Source organism: Canis lupus, chromosome 1, assembly GCF_048164855.1.
Source record: "Canis lupus baileyi chromosome 1, mCanLup2.hap1, whole genome shotgun sequence".
NCBI classification, from domain to species: Eukaryota; Metazoa; Chordata; class Mammalia; order Carnivora; family Canidae; genus Canis; species Canis lupus.
In genome coordinates this window covers 6803195-6825829 of record NC_132838.1, presented here as the reverse complement: position 1 = coordinate 6825829, position 22635 = coordinate 6803195, and the positions used below count along the sequence as shown (strand labels likewise).

The following is a 22635-nucleotide window of genomic DNA, read 5'->3' as shown; positions in this document are numbered from 1 at the left end:
GAGTGCCATCTAAAGGCAAACAACCCAACAAATAAATCTTTGGGTGCCAGTCAAGCATTCTCTAGTTCAAGGATCATTCTTCCAATGATACAAGCAATAGGGGAATAATTATTGTGGATGATTTATAAAGATCTCAGAAAGACTGCTAGTGGACTAAAGAAATTTTCCACAAACATGCATTATATAACCCAATAAGGAATTTGAGCTTGCTCCAATAGCAAATTCAGAGGTAAAGGAGGAAGAAAAAAAAAAAAAAGCTTCTTGAAAATTGCACTCTGGGATTTAACCAATAATATAGATATAAGATTGTGGTTAATTTAAGTTTAAAGGTGGGTTAATTTCCTGGTGACCCAGTGTTTGTTTTAGGGGTTCAAGGTAGAATGATTGACACCAGATGTGATCACAGTGGGAGGGTAATGAAAAGGTTGGTAGACACTAAGTAGAGCAGATGAATGGTGACTACCAACATACTTAATAGCAGGTTATTAGCGACCTTTTGTAGTGTCCCTGCTAATTCATATCACCCCAAGCAATGTATTATTTTCCAAAGAAGGGAGCCCCTTCCTCACCCTTACCAGCAGCATAAATTTGGGGAACAACAGTTGCTGGTTATTTAACTATTTGGTACCCTTCTGTTTTGGTGACATTTGTTCTTCTAGGTGTTGTTCTGATCATCAAAGGGATGAAGGAGAGGCATCTGGGAGGCAGAGGCTGAGTCAGACTTATGGATAGACAAAAGAATGTGAGATAGGGAGAAGGAAAGAATATTTGGAGGGGAAGTAAATATTTAAATAAAATATTCAGGAAATCTGTTTTTTGATATTTGAAATAATTACCTAACCCAGCTCCTTGAGAAACCTTTAGCAAAATTTGCCTTGTGGATCAGGGACTTGGCTATGATATTTGTGGCTTCGGTATGGAGGGATGAAATGGTTCCCAACAGTTTATAAACAGGCCCAAGGTGAGAAAAGAAGGCTCACAGTGTCCTATCTAACAGATCACATATATATTATCTTACTTAGTCCTTGCAAAATCAGATCAAAGTCATTGTAATAAGCACCTGGCAGACAAGAAATCTCAAGCACAGAGGGACTAATTGTTTTGTTTTCATTAGTAGCTGGAGAGTATCCTAACTGCAGCAAAACACAGGCTCACCTTACTTCCCTAACCTGTTGCCAGACTTCCCAGAAGTAAAGTCTTAGCTTTGTGCTGCCTGGCACAAAAGTTGTGCTCCCCTTACTGTGTCCCTCGGAGAGGGTCCCCTTACTGTGTCCCTCAGAGAGGGTCCGAGGTCTGTGGCACTCGGACCTGTCACCACTAACACACACCAGGGGTTGTCCCACTTTGGCACCCGCGGTCAAGAAAGTGCAATAAAGAGAAAAGACATAGAGCTCTTTCTGAAGTTTAATTAAAAAAAAAAAAGCCAATAGATGCTATTTCTACTTAATAAAACAAAATATATAAGGAAATGTTTGCAGGCGGGAGGAAAAAGGGTGTCACTGCACTTGCAACTTTTCTAAGTTTGAAATTGCTTCACTATTTTCATTAGAAGTACAAAGAAATATCTATATTTCTTCAGCTTCTGTGGGGGCAAATATACAAAATGAAGATGACTGAGGCCTGTTATGATTTCAATATTTGAAACAGTCATTTACTCTTTTGTTACTAGCTGACAACACAGAAATTGAGTGAATTAGTCTTTTCCTATGACAAATATGCATTATGATGTACTTGACAATATATTATTTTTATGGAATAAAAATGGACTCATAACATAAATTATAAGCAGTGATACTATTGTTACTAATATTGATGATTAACGTGATGATGATGATGATACCAATGATGAAAATAAAATGTTATAATTAAGATTTTAAAAATCCAGGGCAAATGTTTTGCTTAATTATTATATGAGGGAAAATGTTGCTGCTGTATGAAAGATGTTAGACTATAGTGAAAAGAGAAACTCTAGGATCACCAAAAACATCTCAAAACTCCACAATCAAATCACAAAGGGTGAAAAAAAAAATCAATATTTTTAAGAAGTTAAGCCCTGAAGCAAATAATTTGTTGACGGTGGGGACTAATACCTAAAAATTCTTTTACCCAAGTCTCAGCTTTGCTAGAGAGATGACCTTGAGCATAGTATTTACATTTTTAATCTTTTTTTTTCAAAAATCCAAAAATCCAAAAATGGCAATGATATACTACCTATAAAAATCAAATGGGATAATGCACGCAAAGTGCTTAGAACAATGCCTGGTATATAGTAAGAACTCAATAATTCATTATTTTTGTTAAGATGAATATCTTATAATAAGATTGTAGAAAGCAGGAATCACTGCCTAATTATACCATTATTTCATATGAATTAATTTTGAATGACTTACATTTATTTATTGTTAAGCCAGATAATTTCACAGAGAAATTTGGGAGAGAGGTGTTTTATCTAATAAATAAATCCAGATACTTTCACTGAGAAAGAAGCTATTTTTTTCTGTAAATATGCAGGATACACATATAAGAATATTTTGCAAAAGAGGATCCCCTTTCTCAGTCCAACTATCTAAATCGTAGGCATCGGTAACCTCTCTTTCAATATCTTTAAAAGCAAACGTATCACTTTCTATTATTTTATTCTCCAACATAAGTTAGGACACAATCACCAAATCACTGAGGATAGCTACCTCAGACATTTCCACCTCTCTTTCTCTACATGCACACCTGATGTGTCATTACATCTTTTAACTTGCTCTTTCACTACTGTGCCACACACGCTACTCAAATCTTGGTTCTCACAATTTCTTCCGTGCAGTGGGAATTATTTTATCTTCATTCTCTGTGCTTTTAGTCTGTCTCTACTCCATCCATCCATTGCAATTCAATTTAAAATATTAGCACATTTCTGACCTTTCCTGAAGTTATGTCGGTGTCATTCACAGAGGTTACAGAACCATTCACTATCTGAATCCGATTATTCTTCTGGTCCTTTCAACTTCTCTCCTTTCAAAGTCACACATCTACTTTCTAAATGGCCTTGACTACCTACCATACATGTTACCAGCTTTTTCATACCTAGTATCTTACTCCTACCTTCTTGGATTATTCAGCTCCACTCATTCATTCATTTATTCATATCCAAGTATTTATTCAAATCAATTTTTTTAAATGTCAATGAATGCTAGGCACAGTTAAGGCACTGGAAATTTAAAGGTGTAAACCAAAGTTCCTTCCTTTTAAGAAGTTTGGTGTTGACAGAGAAAAAGAATATTTCTGTAATGGACTCTTCAGGGGCATGGTAGAGCTATGGCTGAGTAAGCATGGGCAGACACACATCTATGCGTCTCCCTCTGTCTAGGTCTCCGTCTATCCCCATCCTAGGGATGGAGGGAGGGCTGTGTGGGGAAATGCCATTGCAGTACAGGCCTCATCCAGTGGCTCCCCCACTTATCCATGGTACTCATCACACTGGTTATAAATACAATTTCTTCAAATACACTAATTTCCTCAAGAACAGAGTCTATATCTCAACCTTATCTCAGCATTTAGAATAGAGTCTGAACCAATTATGGGTCAATATTCTTTTATTTTTGTTGAATGGATCTACAAAACAATGAATCAGAGGTTCAAATGTGATCTCAGGGAAAATCACACCACATGTTAAGTAATGTCAGTATTTTGACTGCATCGCTAGGTAGAAAAATCTATAATGATAATGTGTCTAGTGCTGGTCTCTCATGAGGAAACTAAAGCTAGGACATTAAGTAAATTGCTATCGCCAAAGTCACATAAGAAAGTTTCCAAGCCAGAATCTGAACTTAGCCAAAAGCTAGCACTAGGGCCCATGTCTGACCACATTTCATAATATTAGTATATACGTGTGTGTACTTACATATATATATGTGTGTGTACATTACACACACACATATATATATGCAAGTCCATATACTATATGAAACTATGCAAAAACTATGACTATGAGAAAAATGGGCTTATGAAGAAATGGAGAACTAAAGACACATACAAATAAACTATAGCAATGATTTGGCACATTGCTAATACTTGCTGAAAGGAAATAAGTATCTTCCAACATCTTTTAAAAGAAAGACCTAAAATAAATTCTTTTTAGCTGAATATGTATTAATACTACAGCTTCAAATTATTAAGGAGTTAAAATTACTAATATTTTTTCCCTGATGAGGAAATATAAGTCACATTGAAAATAGTCTGAAACCGGAACACCTGGGTGGCTCAGCAGTTGAGCATCTGCCTTTGGCTCAGGGCGTGATCCTGGTCCTGGGATTGAGTCCCACATCGGGATTCCTGCAGGGAGCCTGCATTTCCCTCTGTCTATGTCTCTGCCTCTCTGTGTGTGTCTCTCACAAATAAATAAATAAAATTAAAAAAAAAAAAGCAAATAGTCTGAAAACAGTGAGAATCTCTAGAACATGGGTACTTTATAGGCATAAAGGAATGAATACTTCATCCAAAAATAATGAGAAAAACATACCAAATCACATTTTTTAAAAATTTTCTTTATTTATTCATGAAAGACACAGAGAGAGAAAGGCAGAGACCAAGGCAGAGGGAGAAGCAGGCTCCAGGCAGGGAGCCTGTAGAGGGACTCGATTCTGAGACTGGGATCACCCTGAGCCAGGGACAGGTGCTCAACCGCTGAGCCACCCAGGTGTCCCCAAATCACATTTTTCCCCCAAATCACATTTTTTAGAGTGACTTTTACCTTCACAGAAGTCGGGCTTTACTGTGGATTACTCTATGTTCTAGAATAGAACATGTAAGTTGTTGTTAAAAGAAAAACCATATTCCAATTTGAAGCCTAGGCAGTGAAAAGTTTAGCACAAAGAACCTAAGTGCCAACCTTGACATTTCTAACAGAAACCTAACTACCATATTTATTTATATAATTGCTACATCTCTCCTATGCTAGGGGGTCATAAATAGTTCAGATGGAAATGGTATCTGGATCGTTTTTTTTCTAGAACATGTGGAAACAGACCAAAACAAAAGCAAAACTAAGAGCGAATGGGACTGGCAGAGTCAGGAAGTGCAATATAGGGCCTGGATATTCGACAGCCTGGAGGAGCAGCAAGGAGAAGGGAGTGGGAGACACACTGCCAGGGAGTCGTCAAGAAAAGAGGTGTGCAGCCACTGGCAGTAAATGGAAAATGCTGGAAGGAATGGGTGGCAGGCAGAAGCAGAGGAAGAATCCAAGAAAATAACAAATGGGATGGTCTAAGTGAAAACCATATAAAAGGTAAAACAGCTGTCAACCAAACATCAGCATGGTTGTATTACTGTTTAAATGCTCATTGTCCCTTAATTTAAAATTGAGCTATAAATACATTTTGAAAATTATTATTAAAAGATAGTAATAAAGGCAGCCCGGGTGGCTCAGCGGTTCAGCGCCGCCTTCAGCCCAGGGTGTGACCCTGGAGACCGGGAATCAAGTCCCACGTTGGGCTCCCCGCACGGAGTCTGCTTCTCCCTCTGCCTGTGTCTCTGCCTCTCTCTCTCTCTCTCTCTTAAATAAATAAGATCTTAAAAAAAAAAAAGAAATTCTTCTTCAATAAAAAAAAAGATAGTAATAAACACCTGCAACAAAAACTACGAAGAATTTTCTCACCAGTTAGCCAATTATCTATGGCAGAAGGTCTCTGCAGAGCTAATTCATCCTCATGCCCATGGAAGCCCTCGACTTCGGACTTTACTTGCCATCTTGTGACAACTGTCTTCTTTCCTAGTTCCCTCAGCGCAGCCACTGACCATTCTACAAATTCTACTTTGTTTGCCCGCCCAATCTGCTACACTTTCCTCTCACACAGCATCAGAAAGTACAACAGTCTGGGAATATCTTAAGGTAGAACTGATTTTCTGTATCACAATTCTCTCTGAATCACTTAGAGAACCTCCTTGGGACTTTGAAGTGCAAATTTCAGGAGAGAAGTTCCCAGGGAATAAAAGACTTCTGATTTGGGTTCTGATCAATAGAGAACAGAACAGAAGTGACATATTCATGACTAACATGTCCTCCTGCTTAAAAAAGTCAAGTTTAGTTCTTTTGTGGGTACATGACTTGCTGATTGTCAAGAGTCCTACTATATTATTATCACTCTGTAATTCTTGTGGTAGTCTAGTTGAAGGGAGGTGTCTGAAAGTAGTCGGAAAGGGAAAATGCCATAAGGATGTACTGAGGCAGAATTTCAAGCAAGTCAGCATAGCTGTGAAAATGGTGGGAAGCTGGCCAAGTGAGCAAGCAAGAACAGACAGCAGAGCTCTTTTGAAGCAGAGGCATCGGGCAGATACACCGTGAAGAAGCAGAGGCTTCCAGAGTGCCAGGTTCTACAAATAGCTATTATTACCACAAACAAAAATACCACCATCCCATGTACATCTTCAGGAAGGACTGCAAGTCATTACTTTGTTGCGATTTCAGCCATATTTAGGCATAAGGATGGCATTCACATAAAATCAAATGATATATCTACAGATATATGCAAACATCCACATAGAAGGAGACTGTCAATTTACGTGTAGGAACGTCAAGCTGAAACGATTTGGTATTCTCCATTTGGAACACAGGTATTTTAAAAATTTCAACTGATAGACTCAAAAGTATAATGTTCTTCTTCCCAACAATGAATCCTTACATTATTTGTTTACTTTCTCTATCACTCCCCAAATTTTAAGACATTTTAGTTAATGACATGCTACCCTAATTTCTTTGTGCTCCTATCACAAATTAGCACAAATTTGATGTCTTAAAACAGCACAAATTTATTATCTTACAAGTTCTGGATGTCAAGTCTGAAATGGGTCTTACTGAGTCAAAATCAAAGTGTTGGCAGGGCTATGTTCCTTTTCTGGAGGCTCTAGGAGACACTTCATTCCTTGCCTTTTTCAGCTTCTGGAGGCTGCCTGCATCTCTTGGCTCATGGGCACCTTCTATCTTCAAAGGTAAGGGCTGCTGGAGTCTTCCTCACATCATATCCTTCTGACAGATTCTTCTGCCTTTTCCTTCTGCACTGAAGGACCCTTATGATTACACTGAGCCCATCCAGATTATCTGGGATAATTCCCTTATCTTTGGGTCAGCTGATTAGCAGCTTTAATTCTGTCCATACCCTTAATTTCCCTTTGCCATGTAAAAGAATATACACACCGGTTCCAGATTTCTAAATGAAGACATCTTTGTGGGCCATTATTCTTTCTACCATGATCTAGCCTGTGGCCCAACAAGATTCAAGCCCACCCCACACACAAAATACATTCATCCCATTCCAAGGCACCCAAACATCTCAACCCACTACATATCAACTCAAAGTTCAAATCGCATCAGCTCAACATCTGTATCAGCTAACTCAGGTATGGAAGAGCTACTTCCCAGTGGCACAAGTTCTCTCTATCTGTGAACCTTTAACTCAAGACACATCTTCCCTGCTCCCAATACACAATGGTGAGGCAGGCATAGGGTAACATTTATAGACATTTCTTCTTAGAGGGGGAGAAAAGTAGAAGGAAAAAGAATTCCAACAGTCCCAAGCCAACTGTGAAATCCATCTGGAAAACTGCACTTGGTTTCAAGGCCTGGAAATTATCTTCTGTGATTCTCAGCTCTACTTCTGGGCTCCAAATCCCATCATCTGGGCTTGGGGTTGTGCCCGCTGAATCAGCCTTCCTCTTTCATGAAAAGTAGAACATGCCCAGGGAGCTGAGAAGTTTTATCAGCAGGTTTCTTGCCTGTAGATATTTGGTGGTCTTACCATTTTCTTTTACTTCATTCTGTCTCCTTCAGTTCAAGATGGCAACATTTCTGCTGATACAACATTCTCAACAACCTCATAAGTCTCCTGTGTATATCACAAGATCCACTCTATTAGCCAAGAGTCTCCTCCACAGGTCTTTTCTAGATAATCCCATGTCTATTTTTGGCTTCTGCTGAGATGACTGAAGAGATTTATGAGTCACACACTTAATCATTTGAAAGAGCCTTTTGTGAGACTGAATATTTTGATGTTTTTATCTTTCCATAGGATTAGGAAAAGGTTGGCTAGCTCTACCTTCATTTTTTTCTCTCTAGAGCATGTCTTTTCAGCCCCATCCCAAGATCCCATAAATGTCAATGGGATGTGAATCTCTTAATTTTAGAATCGTTGGTAATCTAACAAATCATTAAGCCTCAATTGCTTTTGTTTAAAAGTTCTTTCTCCAATCTGTCTCTTCCCTCTTGTTTCTTCCTAAAGCATCAAGAAGAAACCGGGCTGAATCTTCAATACTTTCCTTGAAAATCTCAGTTAAATACTCAAGTTCATTGCTTACATTAAATTCTGCTCTCCATTGGCCCAGGGTGCGATCCTAGAGACCCGGGATCGAATCCCACGTCGGGCTCCCAGTGCATGGAGCCTGCTTCTCCCTCTGCCTATGTCTCTGCCTCTCTCTCTCTCTCTCTGTGACTATCATAAATAAATAAAAATTAAAAAAAAAATTCTGCTTTCCATATAATTCCAGGACACAATTCTGGTAAGCTTTCTGACTTGAGAACAAGGATTCCTTTTCCTCCTGTTTCCAAATACATATCCCTCATTTTCTTGGGAGTCCTCAAAATTGGCACCTTTCCATTCATATTTCTATCAGCACTTTGCATATGACGACATACGTATCATTTAAGGCATGTATGTTTCCACACAATGCTCTTCACTTCCTCGTGAGTCCTCCTTGGCAACGTTGTGAATACCCATATATCTATTAACAGTCAGTTTAAGGCAATACAGGCTTTTCCTATCATGCTTCTCTTCAAAAATTTTCAAGCTTTTGCCCACTGCCAAATTGCAAAACCATGTCCACATTTTTTAGATGAGTTTTGCAGCAGCATTCTACTTTCAGGTAGGAAAATCTGTATCTGTTTCTATCACTACTATAACAAATTATTATAAACTTAGATGATTTAGACAACACAAATGTATGATGTTACAGTTCTTAATGTCAGAAATCTAAAATGGTTCTCACTAGGTTGAAATCCAGGTGATGACAAGGTTGTTTTTTCCTTTCTGCAGGTTCTAGGGAAAAATCCACTTTGCATTTTCCAGTTTCTAGGGGCTCCCCACATTCCTTGGTTCATGGTCCTTTCTCCCATCTTTAAGGACAGAAGTGGCATTGGATTCTTTCTTACATCATACTGACACTGACTCTTCAGCCTCCTTCTTTCACACTGATGATCTTTTGTGATTACAGTGGGCCCTCCCCGTTGATCCAAATTAATGTCCTTGCATTAAAGTAATCTGATTAGCATCCTTGATACAATCTATTATCTTAATTCCCATCACCATGCAATGAAATATATTCACAGATTCCAGAGATTAGGTCATAACCATGTTTTGGTGGGGGGAGGGTGGAGAGGAATTACTCTGTTTACTACAGTCTATCTGATTTTCACTATCTTATAAAATATAAACTCATCGTATGGAGGACAGAATCGTGTACAATGTTTATATATAGTACATATATCTTGGTTTTTTTTTATAAATTTTTATTTATTTATGATAGTCACACAGAGAGAGAGAGAGAGGCAGAGGCAGGCAGAGGGAGAAGCAGGCTCCATGCACCGGGATCCCGACATGGAATTCGATCCCAGGTCTTTAGGATCGCGCCCTGGGCCAAAGGCAGGCGCCAAACCGCTGCGCCACCCAGGGATCCCTATATCTTGTATATACTGCATTTCTACAGTACATTTGTTGAATAAATGTAGTGGCAAATACCGCCTAGTGGAAATTGCTATTCTGTGCATTCACTTTAAGAATAGTTGTATGAACTATACTTAAGTAGCTATAATGGCATACAAATTCTAAAACAGGGAAACACTTTTGGTCAAGAAAAAACACTATGGGTTGCTTTCCTGATAATTTCTTGATTTTTTTGCATAGAAATGAAACAACAATAGGCCTCAAACAATATGCAAATTGCTATGAAAGATAATATTTTTTAAAATTAGGTAATATTTTCTGAGGCAAAATACAGCAAATGTTTATAGTATGAAATGTATACTTCTTGAGGATGCAATGGTAAGTTAAACGGGAGAACCTTCTAGATTATTTTACCAAGAAGCTTGATGACTCCAGATACCCAGAAAAAAAAAAAACATGACAATGAAGATAGAACATATGCATTATTTTTTTCTTTTGGTTTGTTTTTTAAATGTTCCTCTTGCTTAAATGCTATAATTTCTCTTTAAGACTATCTAAGTGAAGGGTAGAAGCTGGCCCTTTGATGCTGGGACTACTGTGTGACTGGGTACAGAGTTGATGTTATTGTGATTGATAAAGGCATACCCTCAGCTTCTCCATAAGACACCTTTGTGCAAATTAGTAAGCACTATTGACTTCAGGATACAGCTCTGCCCCAGGGCATCTGAATGTAAATGGGATCAGCCCTTCCTTCTCCTTCAGCTGAGTGTCCTTGAGGTACACAACCGTGCATAGCAACTCTGGAGTATGGTGCTGGTGATCAGAAGCAACTGGCATCACAAGAAAAAGCCAGAGACATGTGCAAGGAAGGAGGAATAATTGTGGGAGACCCAGGAGACAGAAATGGAAGATTTCCCTTGAGTATTTCACATATGAGCCTCAGGTTTCGAGTCACAAGAACATTTTACACACAGCTGACCATGTCAATCACAGCAGATATTTGAGAACAGGAAATGAATCACACACCTCAGGCTCCGATGGGTTGAAAGGGCAGAGTTTTATAACACACTAGAGGGAGAGGAGCCACATCATTACCTCTTTGGTCATTTTGAATGGAAAGACATTTCAGACAACATGAAAAAGATTAATTTTTAAATTCATATGCCAGCTAATGGTAAAATGTGATACAGTATTGCCCCCTTAATTAAATTTCTTAATATAACTGTACTAAAAGTGCTTGCAATGTGTGATGTAATTAAAGTCATACCTCTAAGCTTTGAAGGTGTATCAGCACAATTGTTATATAACACATAAACAAGCAGTAACTTAACTTCTACACAGAGTCATAAACCTGGGCAGCAGATTTTATCTAGACCTTTGGTATCTTCATCTTTAAAATGAAAAGGCTGAATGAGGTGAACTCCAAGCTCTCTTTCAGATCTAAAGAAAATACACATCTACAACAGAAATATGCCTGAGTCTCCATGTGGTCGAGTCCCAAATGTACTGTAATCAATCTCATGTGCCAGCAATTAACCACTAAATAAATATAAACAACTAAAAACACTTTTCTCTGCCTCTCCAGGAAACAAGTTGAAGAAGGCATTCTTTCTGTACAGGAAACTTCTTAAAAATCTTCCTTCTCCTTTGTTACTGCCTTCAGTATTCTCTGCACAGATGGCAGCTAATCCTGGAAATCCTCTCTCCCACTCTCAACTTCTCTCCTGAACACCCACCAAGACCAAATAGCATTTTGTCTCTCTATTCCTCATCCCTCCCCCTAAGTCCTGTATTGTATAGATCAGATGAACTAAGTCACAGGCTGGGTGGATGAAAGTAAGGAATATACAAAACTGCCCTCACATGAATATGTCAGTGTCCATTACACACTCATAATTTTGTTCCTGCTATGACTCTCAAATTTTTTATTTTATTTCTTAAAAACTAAGCCCCCAAAAGAAATGTGAGAGGGGGTTCAAGATGGTAGCATATGAAGACCCTGAACTCAACTACCCCATGGATACATCAATTCCACCGTTAGATATAGAACAATCTTCTCTGAAAAAGACCAGAAAACTATCCAAATAGCTCCTCTACAACAAAGGATATTAAGAGGTGAGAAGAAGCAGAGACACGATTTTGCCAAGCAGGTGAAGTGGGAAGAATCTCACACATACAGAATATATTACTGAGGAACAAGAAGTCTGAGCCCTACATCAGGCATTCTAACTCATGAGACCTGCACTGGAGTGATGAGTCTTCAAAAATTTTGGGTTGGGATGCCTGGGTGGCTCAGTGGTTGAGCATCTGCCTTTGGCTCAGGGTGTGATCCCACAGTCTGGGATAGAGTCCCACATTGAGCTCCTTGTGGGGAGCCTGCTTTTCCCACTGCCTATGTCTCTGCCCTTCTCCTTCTCTTTATGCCTCTCATGAATAAATAAATAAAATCTTTAAAAAAATTTTGGCTTTAAAAACCAATGGGGCTTACATACAGAGACGCAAAGGGTTGTAAGAAACAAACATCCACGTCCAGGAATCCTAGAGAATTCCAAATAAGATAATCCCAAACAGACCTACAGCATAACACATTATAGTTAAATGCCAAGAGTTAAAGATAAGAAAGAATCTTAAAAGCAGCAAGAAAAAAACAACTTTTGGGCACCTGGTGGCTCAGTCAGTTAAGTGCCTGTCTTCAGCTTAGGTTATGATCCCAGGGTTTTGGGATCGAGTCCTGCATCGGATTTCCTGCTCAGCTGGGAGTCTGCTTCTCCCTCTACCCTTCCCCCTGCTCGTGATCGTTCTCTCTCAAATAAATAAATAAAATCTTAAAAAAAAAAAAAAGAAAAAAATTGTTACATATAAGAGAAAGTCCAGGGCAGCCCCAGTGGCACAGCAGTTTGGCGCAGGCTGCAGCCCAGGGCATGATCTTGGAAACCCGGGATCGAGTCCCACATTGGGCTCCCTGCATGGAGCCTGCTTCTCCCTCTGCCTGTGTCTCTGCCTCTCTCTCTCTCTCTCTGTGTCGCTCATGAATAAATAAATAAAATCTTAAAAAAAAAAAAAAAAAAGAAAAAGAAAAAAAGAGAATGTCCAGGAAACCACCAGCAGATTTTTCAGCAGAAACTCTGAAGACCAGACGACAGTGTCATGATGTTTTCAAAGTATTGAAAGCAAAAAATGTTTTTAACGATGAATATTCCATCCAGCAAGGTTATCATTCTTAATTGAAGGAGAGTTAAGTTTTTCTTAAAAACTAAAAGAGTTCACCACCATTAAATTGGCCTTATAAGAAATGGCAAGAGTGGGCATTCTTGTCTTGTTCCTAATCTTAGAGGTAAAGCTTTTGGCTTTTCACCATTAAGTATGATGTATGAGCTATACATCATGAGAACTACTCTAAGCTGAAAAGAAATAGCATTGATTGGTAGCAAGAAAGCATATGAAAGTAAAAATCTCATTGGTAAAAGGAAATACATAATAAAGATAGTGGATTAACTATTTATAAAAGCTAGCATGAAGGTTAAAAGACAAAAGTAGCAAAAATAAAAATAACCATAACTAAAACAATTAGTTAAGGGATACACAAAATAAAAAGGTGTAAAAGCGGACATCAAAAACATAAAACATAATGAAAGGTATATACATACAGTTTTAGAATGCATTCAAACTTAACTTGCCGGATGCCTGGATGGCTCAGTTGGTTAAATAACCGACTCTTGATTTTGGCTCAGATCACCATCTCAGGGTTGTGGGATCAAATCCCACACAGGGCTCTGTGCTCAGCAGGGAGTCTGCAGGAGATTATCTCCATCCCCCTCCTCCTCTGCTCCTCTCTGCTCACACTCTCACTCTAAAGTACATAAGTAAAATCTTTATAAAAATATTTTTTATCAACTTATAATAGACTAGTATATGTGAACTGATAAGCTTCATGGTACCTACAAAGCAAAAACCTGTAGATACACAAAAGATACTAAGAGTGGAATCTAAACATAACACCAAAGAAAGACATCAAACTACAACTGAAGAAAGCAAGAGAAAAAAGAGAGAGGAACTACAAAACTAGTCTCAATAAATTTAAGAAGATTAAAAACATGTCAAGCATCTTTTCTGACCAAAAATGTGTGAAACTGAAAATCAATGACAAAAAAGGAAACTGGGAAAATCACAAATATGTGGTGATTAAACAACATTTTGCTGACCAACTAATTAATCAATGAATACATTAAAAAAGAAATTAAAAATACCTTGAGACAAATGAAAATACAACATACCAAAATCAACGGGATGCAGCAAAAGTAGTTCTAAGAGCTCACAGGCCTATCTCAAGAAACAAGAGAAAAACTCAAATAAATAATCTAACTTTACACCCATGGAACTAGGAAAAGAGAAACAAATAAAGCCCAAAGTTAGTAGACTGCAAGAAACAATAAAATCAGAGTGAAAAGAATGAAATAAAGACTAAAAAGACAAGAAGAAAGGTAAATGGCTTCAAAGAGCTGGGTTTTTTTTTTTTGAAAAGATAAACAAAACTGATAAACTTATAGCTACACCCACAAAGGAAAAGGAGTGAGGACTTAAATAAATAAAATGTGAAATGAAAGAGAGGTTACAAGTGACCAAAGGAATACAAAAGATCATAAGAAGCTACCATGAACAATCATACACCAACAAATTGGATGACCTAGAAGAAATGGATAAATTCCTAGAAACATACAGTCTTCCAAGACTGAATCATGAAGTAGAAAATCTGTATAGACCATTTGCTAGCAGGGAGATAGAATAAATAATCAAAACCGTCTCAAAAAGAAAAATACAAGATCAGATGGCTTCACAGTGAATTCTACCAAACATTCAAAGAAAATTTTAATAGTTATCATTCTAAAACTTGTCGAAAAAATTGAAAAGGAGGAAATACTTACAAACCCATTTTATGGGGTCAGCATTACCCTGAAACCAAAATCAGACAAGAACATCACAAAACAAGAGAAAAGAAAGAAAGAAAGAAAGAAAGAGAGAGAGAGAGAGAGAGAGAGAGAGAGAGAAAGAAAGAAAGAAAGAAAGAAGAAAAGAAAAGAAAAGAAAAGAAAAGAAAAGAAAAGAAAAGGCCATTACCCTTGATGAACAGAGAGGCAAAAATCCTCAACAAAATATTAGCGAACTGAATTCAGTAAAAATGATTAATATACATACACCAGGATCAACTGGGATTTATTCAAGGTATGTAAGGATAGTTCAATGTCGACAAATTTATTCACATAATATACCACATTAACAAAATGAAGGATAAAAATTACATGATCAACTCAAATATAGATGCAGAAAAAGCATTTGACAAAACTCAACACTCACGATAAAAACTCAACAAAGCAGGTATAGAGGGAATGTAAATCAACATAATAAAGGACATCTATAACAAACCCACAGCTAACATCATACTTAATGGTGAAAGCCAAAAGCTTTTCCTCTAAGATTAGGAACAAGACAAGAATGCCCACTCTTGCCATTTTTATTCAACATAATGTTGGAAGTCTTAGCCGGATCAAGAAAAAGAAATAAAAGGCATCCAAATTAGAAAGGAAGAAGTGAAACTGTCACTACTGGAGGACAACGTAATTCTACATACAGAAAATGCTAAAGACTCCACAAAAAAACTGTTAGAACTATTAAATGAATCCAAATCAATAACAAAATTCTGTTGTCTTTTTATATACTAACAAAAAAAACTATCAATTAGGATAGTTAAGGATCAAGAAAATTCTTAAATTAAGAAAACAACCTCATTTACAATTGCTTCAATAAAAACCCTAGGAATTAATTCATCCAAGGAGGTGAAAGTCCTGTACACTGAAAACTACAAGACATTGATGAAAGAAATTGAAGAAGATACAAATAAATGTAAAGATATTCTGTGCTCATGGATTGGAATAATTTATATTGTTAAAATATCCATAATATCCAAGGTAACCTATAGACTCAATGCATTCCATACCAAAATCTCATTGGCATTTTTCAGAGAAATAAAACAAATAATCCAAAAATCTGTATGAACCGCAAAAGGTCCCAAATATCCAAAGCAATATTAAGAATAAGAACAATGATTAAGGCATTGCTGTGCTTAATTTCAGACTACATTACAAAGAAAGAGTAATCAAAACAGCATAGTATTGGCATAAAAACAGACACAGAGATTAACAGAAGAACAGAGAGCCCAGAAATAAACTCACACATATACAGTCAATTAATTTATAGCAGAGGCAAGAACATACAATGGGGAAAAGGCAGTGTCTTCAATAAATGGTGTTGGGAAAACTGGAGAGTCACACAGAAAAGAATGCAACTGGCCCACTATCTTACACTAGACACAAAAATTAATTCAAAATGGATTAAAGATTTGAATATATGACCAGAAATCACACAACTTCCTAGAATAAAACATAGGTAGTAAGCCCCTTGACATCATTCTTGGCAATACTTTTTTGGCTCTGACTCTAAAGGTAATGGTAACACATGGAAAAATAAACAAATGGAATTATATCACACTAAAAAGCTTCTGCACAGTAAAACAAACCATCAACAAAACAAAAAGGCAAGCTATGGAATGGGAGAAGACATTTTCAAATCACATTTCTGATGATATATTTCTGATATAACCCAAATATTTAAAGAAATCATACAACTCAATAACAAAAAACAACCTAATTTTTTAAACGGCAGAGGATCTGAATAGACATTTTTTCCAAAGAAGACATACTAATGACCAACAGGCACATGAAAAGATGTTCAACGTCCCATCGTCAGAGGTAAATGCAAATCAAAACCACAGTAAGACATCATCTCATATCTCCAAGAATAGATCTTGTCAAAAAGACAAGAAATAACAACTGTTGGCAAGAACGCATCGAAAAGGGACCCCTTAAAAAAAAGAAAAGGGACCCCTTGTGCACTATTGGTGCACTATAACTTGGTGCAGCCACTGTGGAAAACAATATGGAGGTTTCTTAAAAAACTAAAAATACAGCTATCATATGATCCAGCAATTCCACCTCTGGGTATTTATTCAAAGAAAACAAACGCACTAATTGAAAAACATACACAATGAACTCTATGTTCATTGCAGCCTTGCTTACAACAGGCAAGATGTGGAAACAACTCAAATGTCCATCAACGAATGAGCGGTTAAAGAAGATAATATATACACATACGTACAAAGACAATGAATTCCCTGATAGACACACACACACACTGGAATACTACTCAGCCATATAAAGAATGAAATCTTACCATCTGCGACAACAATGACGAACCCTAAAGGCACTACACCACTATTTGAAGTAAATCAGACTTAGAAAGTCAAATACTGTATGAGTTTACTTACGTATGGAATCCAAAGAACAAACCAAATGTACAAACAAAACAAAACTCAACTCAGAGATGCAAAGAACGGGTTAGTGGTTGCCAGATGGGAGGGAATTTGGAGGGTTGGTGAAACTGGAGAAGCAGATCAAGAGGTACAATCTCCAAGTCATAAACAGATGAGTCGTGGGGATGTAATGTATGGCACGGTGACCACAGCCAATAATAATGTATTGCATGTAAAACCTTATGTGGTGATGGAGAAACAAGACTTCTTGTAAGCATTTCCCAATGTACACAAATATCAAATTATTGTTATACATCTGAAATTAATGCAATATTACATGTCAATTGTACCTCAGTAAAAAAAAAAAAGAAGAGGAAACGTGATTTTGTATCACACATTTTCTTTTTGACAGCTTTTGCTGGGCTGAAGTTAGACTATTTGGATATACAGCGTAAAGATAATAGAAAGACGACACAATGCCATCTGTCTCAATGTACTTAATCTTTTATTTCTATGTGAAAAAACAAGTAATTAGACAAAGTCCTTCCTCCAACTTCAGCCTTTAAAACCTTTTATTCTTTCATCTTTTAGAGCAAAGTTCAAATTAAAATTCAGTTGTTGAAAAAAAATGATATAGATACATGTATGCATTCTTTCCCCTCTCTCACCAGAGCATATATCACAACTCTGATTATGTAGAAGCGAAAATGTAAGAGCTTTCAATATGGTTGATACTCGCACATACTTTCACATTTCAGAGGCAAAGAAGAAAAGCACTATGCTAGATAATTAAAATAGCATCGAGTCCATGATGATATTTTACCTAAATAATATATTTCATTTAATATGCATAGAAATCTTTTTAGAACACTCAATTTCAATCACTGCAGTATATCCCTTCCACTGCCTTTGATGTCAATCAGCTTGGAGTCTAACAGGAAACTAGGAATTGGGCAGAATGTTCCTAAAGCACTTTGAGCTCTCAGATGAAAGGTGCTGTTTAAGTACAAAGTATTCTAATAATCTCAATATATTTAACAACTCCACTCACTTGCACATTAATACCTCACCTGTTTGGTATGTTGAGGCAAAATCCTTGAGTTAAATTTCTCCAATAGGGTATATAACACATTGTTTCACAAAACTCGTTCAGAAAAAAAAAATCATCAAAAGAGGGAGAGTTCATAAACATTACGTTATATATCTATGATTAGCAGAAAATGTCTCTGCTAAGATGAAAAGTACAAGGCTAACAAAAGATACTTGTTCATAAAGAGATTGAAAAGATTAATTTCCCCAAGAGTAGAGCATCCTAGATGTTTTTCTTCCTTAATATTGAATAAAGCTTCTCGTAACGCTACTGGACTGGGGGATACACCAGATGTTACACGTTTTCTCCTTCATTTATATTTTCCAGTGGTAAAGAAAATTGAGGTATGTAGGCAGCTGGCTGGAAGGGAGAATCCTTTTCTACTTGAAAAGCATTCTCAATTTGAGTTAAAAAAAAATGGATGAATGGTATCCCTCTGCTCCAAAAATTCATCTAAAGATTATCGACTATAGTATTTCTCTTCTTTGATATTTACATAAGTAGTACCAAAAATGTAGCATCCTTTAAAAATATGAAAGCATTATTAATAAATGCTAATAAATCTTCACCATCTCCATCTATATCCCTTCAACTCATCCTTATTCTCCTCTACCCCCTACCTAGCTAGGCTAATCATTATTCATCTTTCTGCAATACACTTGATTTAAATCTTTCTTTAAGATAAAGAAAATTGTCTTATGAAGATGAGAAAACAATATAATTTTATCACAATGAGTATTTTTATACCTCTTCTCATTAAATTATGTGTAGGCTCCCAAATTTTCCATCATGTAATTTTTACCATTTTCAGGGATTCTAACTCATTCCTCTTCTCAGAATTGGAAGTGCATTGGTGAGGAGACCCAGCAACACAAGTCTGTTTACACAGGAAACAGGAAGAGGTTCCCTTACAGACATCACCCTGGAGCCTCCCATGAGGGCTCAGGGTCCCTTAGTCCTTCCAGGCCCCACCCTTGTCCTTTGTCTCTGCAGATTGCAGGGTTACACCCAGCTGATTTTTCTCTGACTGCTGCTCAACCTCACAATCCTTATGCATGCTCCACTATAACCCTAGGTGACTCATCAGCACTTCGTGGGCCAGGGAACTGACACAGTATCCAAAGATAACCATAATCCATGAAATAAAAAGTGAGGACTAGTCCAATGTATCCGGAGAAACAGGAACTACCCCTTCAAGAGTGCTTCAATGGCATCTTCTCTGGCTCTGCCCTCCTACCCGGCATATTCACAGATGACCTCCAATTAGCTAGCTCCCATCCACCACCAGTCCAGAAGTATGGCTACTAGGAACACAGGAGCTCAAAGGAAAAGGCTGGCTTTTTTTGACGTTGTGTAGGAAGAAAAGTCAAAGAGACTCAGGTATTAAGAAATAGAAACAAATTTTGAGACAAGAGTTGACCCAAATTAGTGTCCCGGTCAGACAGGATGAAAGCAGAGGCTGTACAGAGAATTGATACCATGGCAGTCTGAGATGCAGAGCACCCTTGAAAAAATGATCCACGCTATGGAGATGAATCATCATGTACCTTAGCTGGGTGCTACTCAACAGGCATTTATGTAATTAAGTTTTACTATTTGGATTGCCACTCACTACATCATCTTATTATAAACCTGATATCCATGTATGTATGTTTGCTTACAAGAAAAACTGAGCTGTGTGATTCTAAGAATTCTTATTGAGAATGCATGTAGGTTTACACGTGTGTACGTGTGTATGTGTGTGTGTATCAATGTGTACATGTCTACATGCATGTTCAGGCTTTTTAGCTTGGTTGACGTGATTCATTCCTAAAAGTGGGTATATTCTCAGTAAGCTGACTTCAAGTTTCTGAGACTAAGATCCAGATTCCAGATGGGAGTAAGCTCACAAACATAAGAAAGATCACCTGGCCTTCCCACTGATATTTCTGCTCAGACATATTTTATGGCTGCCATCACAAATAATTACAACCCTCGCATGGAGGCCTAGACCCATTTAAACAAACTAACAGGGAAAAGTGACATCTTACAGGTATGAGTTTTACACATCTGCCCCCCAAATCAGAGGAAGAGCAGTTATAATCTAAAAGCTCTGGGACACTCATTCTCTCAATAAACTATTAACGAGGCCCTTTGCTCTTAAAGAACACATGATCAAATAAATAAAAATAATAGCAACCAATAGTTGAGATCTCCTAGGAAGTGAAAAATCCACAAATAAGCATTGGTTGGCAAGCCATCAATCTTCGATTAATCCTATGTGGTGGTCAATAGCATCCCTATTTTATAAATTAAAATACTGAGGCACAGACCATGAAGGACTATGTCCACAGTTTACAGCAAGCAAGAAATAAGAAAGTCAGGACTGAGGCCAGATCTGTTCCAAAACCAGCCACAGTGGGGTCCAGCTCTTGAAGTAACCTGGTGGCCAGGGTCTCCCCCTCCAATACCCGGTCCACAGGGATGCCCTGGTGATTTCAGCAGTGCTTTATGGCTTAAATCATGAGGCTGACTTCAGGAACTCTACCTTTTCAATTTCCCCAAACCACCGCTTGAAGCATACAACCAAATCAAAATTAAGCCCAAATTAAACTGAAGCCTGCCTGACTCCCTAGTCCTTAAATGCTGTCTAAATTATGACTTCATCCTCACCCCCCTTCCTCTTTCATTAACTAATTGGCTTCCTCAATACTGCCTCTTTCTGGAATGAGCTGTAGATGATTGTGCCACTCAGGCAATGGCCATGGGCCACGGAACGTCAATGTCTGCAGTCATGGAAGTTTTACAAGTCTCCCTTTTATGGTCCTACTGTCCCTTCATAAGCCAAGTGTGTGCCTCTCCATGTACTTACTCTAGTTTATCTAAGTGGAAACAGAAGCCTGGCTCCATCACTGATCCTCAATTTCATGGAAATCATTTCCTCACGTTTCTGTCTGATTCACTAGTTAATGGCAATAAAGTCTCCTTTTATATACAGATAAAGTGGCTCGAAAGGAACACGGCCCAGAGAACATCGCACAGGGAACAGAGTGGCTTTTTAAAACCCTGGGAGAGCCGACTGAGCTCCAACACTTATGTTCTCCCCGTTAAAGCTAGAAATGTGAACCGCATTCCTTATTTGATAGGGTTGACCCTACAATTTTATACAAAATCCTAGACATTATTCCCATGATCTCCAATCGCAGGATGAAAACAGAATTTATAAAAAAGCCTAGAACTATCTCTGGGTCCTGGTTATACCCGAAAGTATCAGTTAAGAAAAAAAAAAATATTTCCATTTATAACTCTAGCACTAATAAAGGAATCCCAATGTTTGCAACTTTTCAGAACACGTCAAGTTAGTTTGATCGCCAATATGAAATACCCATGCTTTCTGTGAACAATCCAATATTAACAAAGCATAATTAAGACCACGATGTCTCTTAGTGATACAATGAAAACATTCCTAATGTTTAAGGTTAGCACATATGGTACCATTAATATATGATTTACTTAACATAAACCATGATATCATAATGAATCATTAATCTTTAATCTTATATTAATTATTTAAAAAATTTCAGTGCTTTATCCGAGCATCTGAGCCCTGCTCTTATACTGCTACCTCAGTAACATGGAATAGAAACTTCAACAAATTTTACGTATATTCCAATTTCATGTATTGCCTGTTATAACCTTAGTAAAACAATTTATACAACCTGGAAAAATATGCAATTACATATAAATAACACGTTTTATGTAAGTTGAGTCATCTTTCCACTAAAAAAAATGACTTCATCAAATCTCAAATCGCTTCAGCCTGATGTTGCAATTCAAAAATGTGATAACCAATTTTTATTGTAATAAATGACAACTCATCAAGTGAGCCAGTCAACATCACAGACTCTTTTTTGATATTAGCAGGTTAAAAGGAAAATTGACATAGAATGCATAATTGTATAATGACACATAATTTCTGCAGACCTTGTAAATGAGTATTTGGCCACTATGGGTCTCAGTTTTGCTTTTATCAGAACTCTTAGGAATTTGCATTTCTAAAAAGGAATTATACTGCTTTATACTAAGAACCATTTGCTTTAAAAATTATAATTTTCAGAACAAAAGAATTTTTCATTCAAATTCTCCAAAGATTATTTTGATGGATACATTTTACAATACTACAATTGCCTTTTCAAGTTTATAGGGATTCAATGTATGCTGTAATTAGTTTCTTTATTACAGGCTTCCTCTCAAATTACACATTTCAGCATAATGGAAGTCCATTTAATTAACTGTGCTCCTGACGATCATGCCGACCCCTGAATCACTACACTTCACCTCTAGTGGAGACTAAATTTTAAGGAAACTTTCTTTTCCATTCAGAATTTATAAAACGAAAAGAGAAAGTACTGTATATGTGATTTTAAAAAGAGCTAGAAAATTCTTTGAAAAAATATGAAGTTGTCTTACAAAAGTTCTTGTACTACAAAGACAGACAACTAAGG

At 37.2% G+C, this 22635-nt stretch overlaps 1 protein-coding gene across 9 annotated transcripts in view; it reads right to left on the bottom strand.

Annotated features, from left to right (window-relative positions):
- Window positions 1–22635, bottom strand: part of NETO1 (neuropilin and tolloid like 1) — a 137009-nt gene that overhangs the window by 104685 nt on the left and 9689 nt on the right. The window lies entirely within an intron of this gene.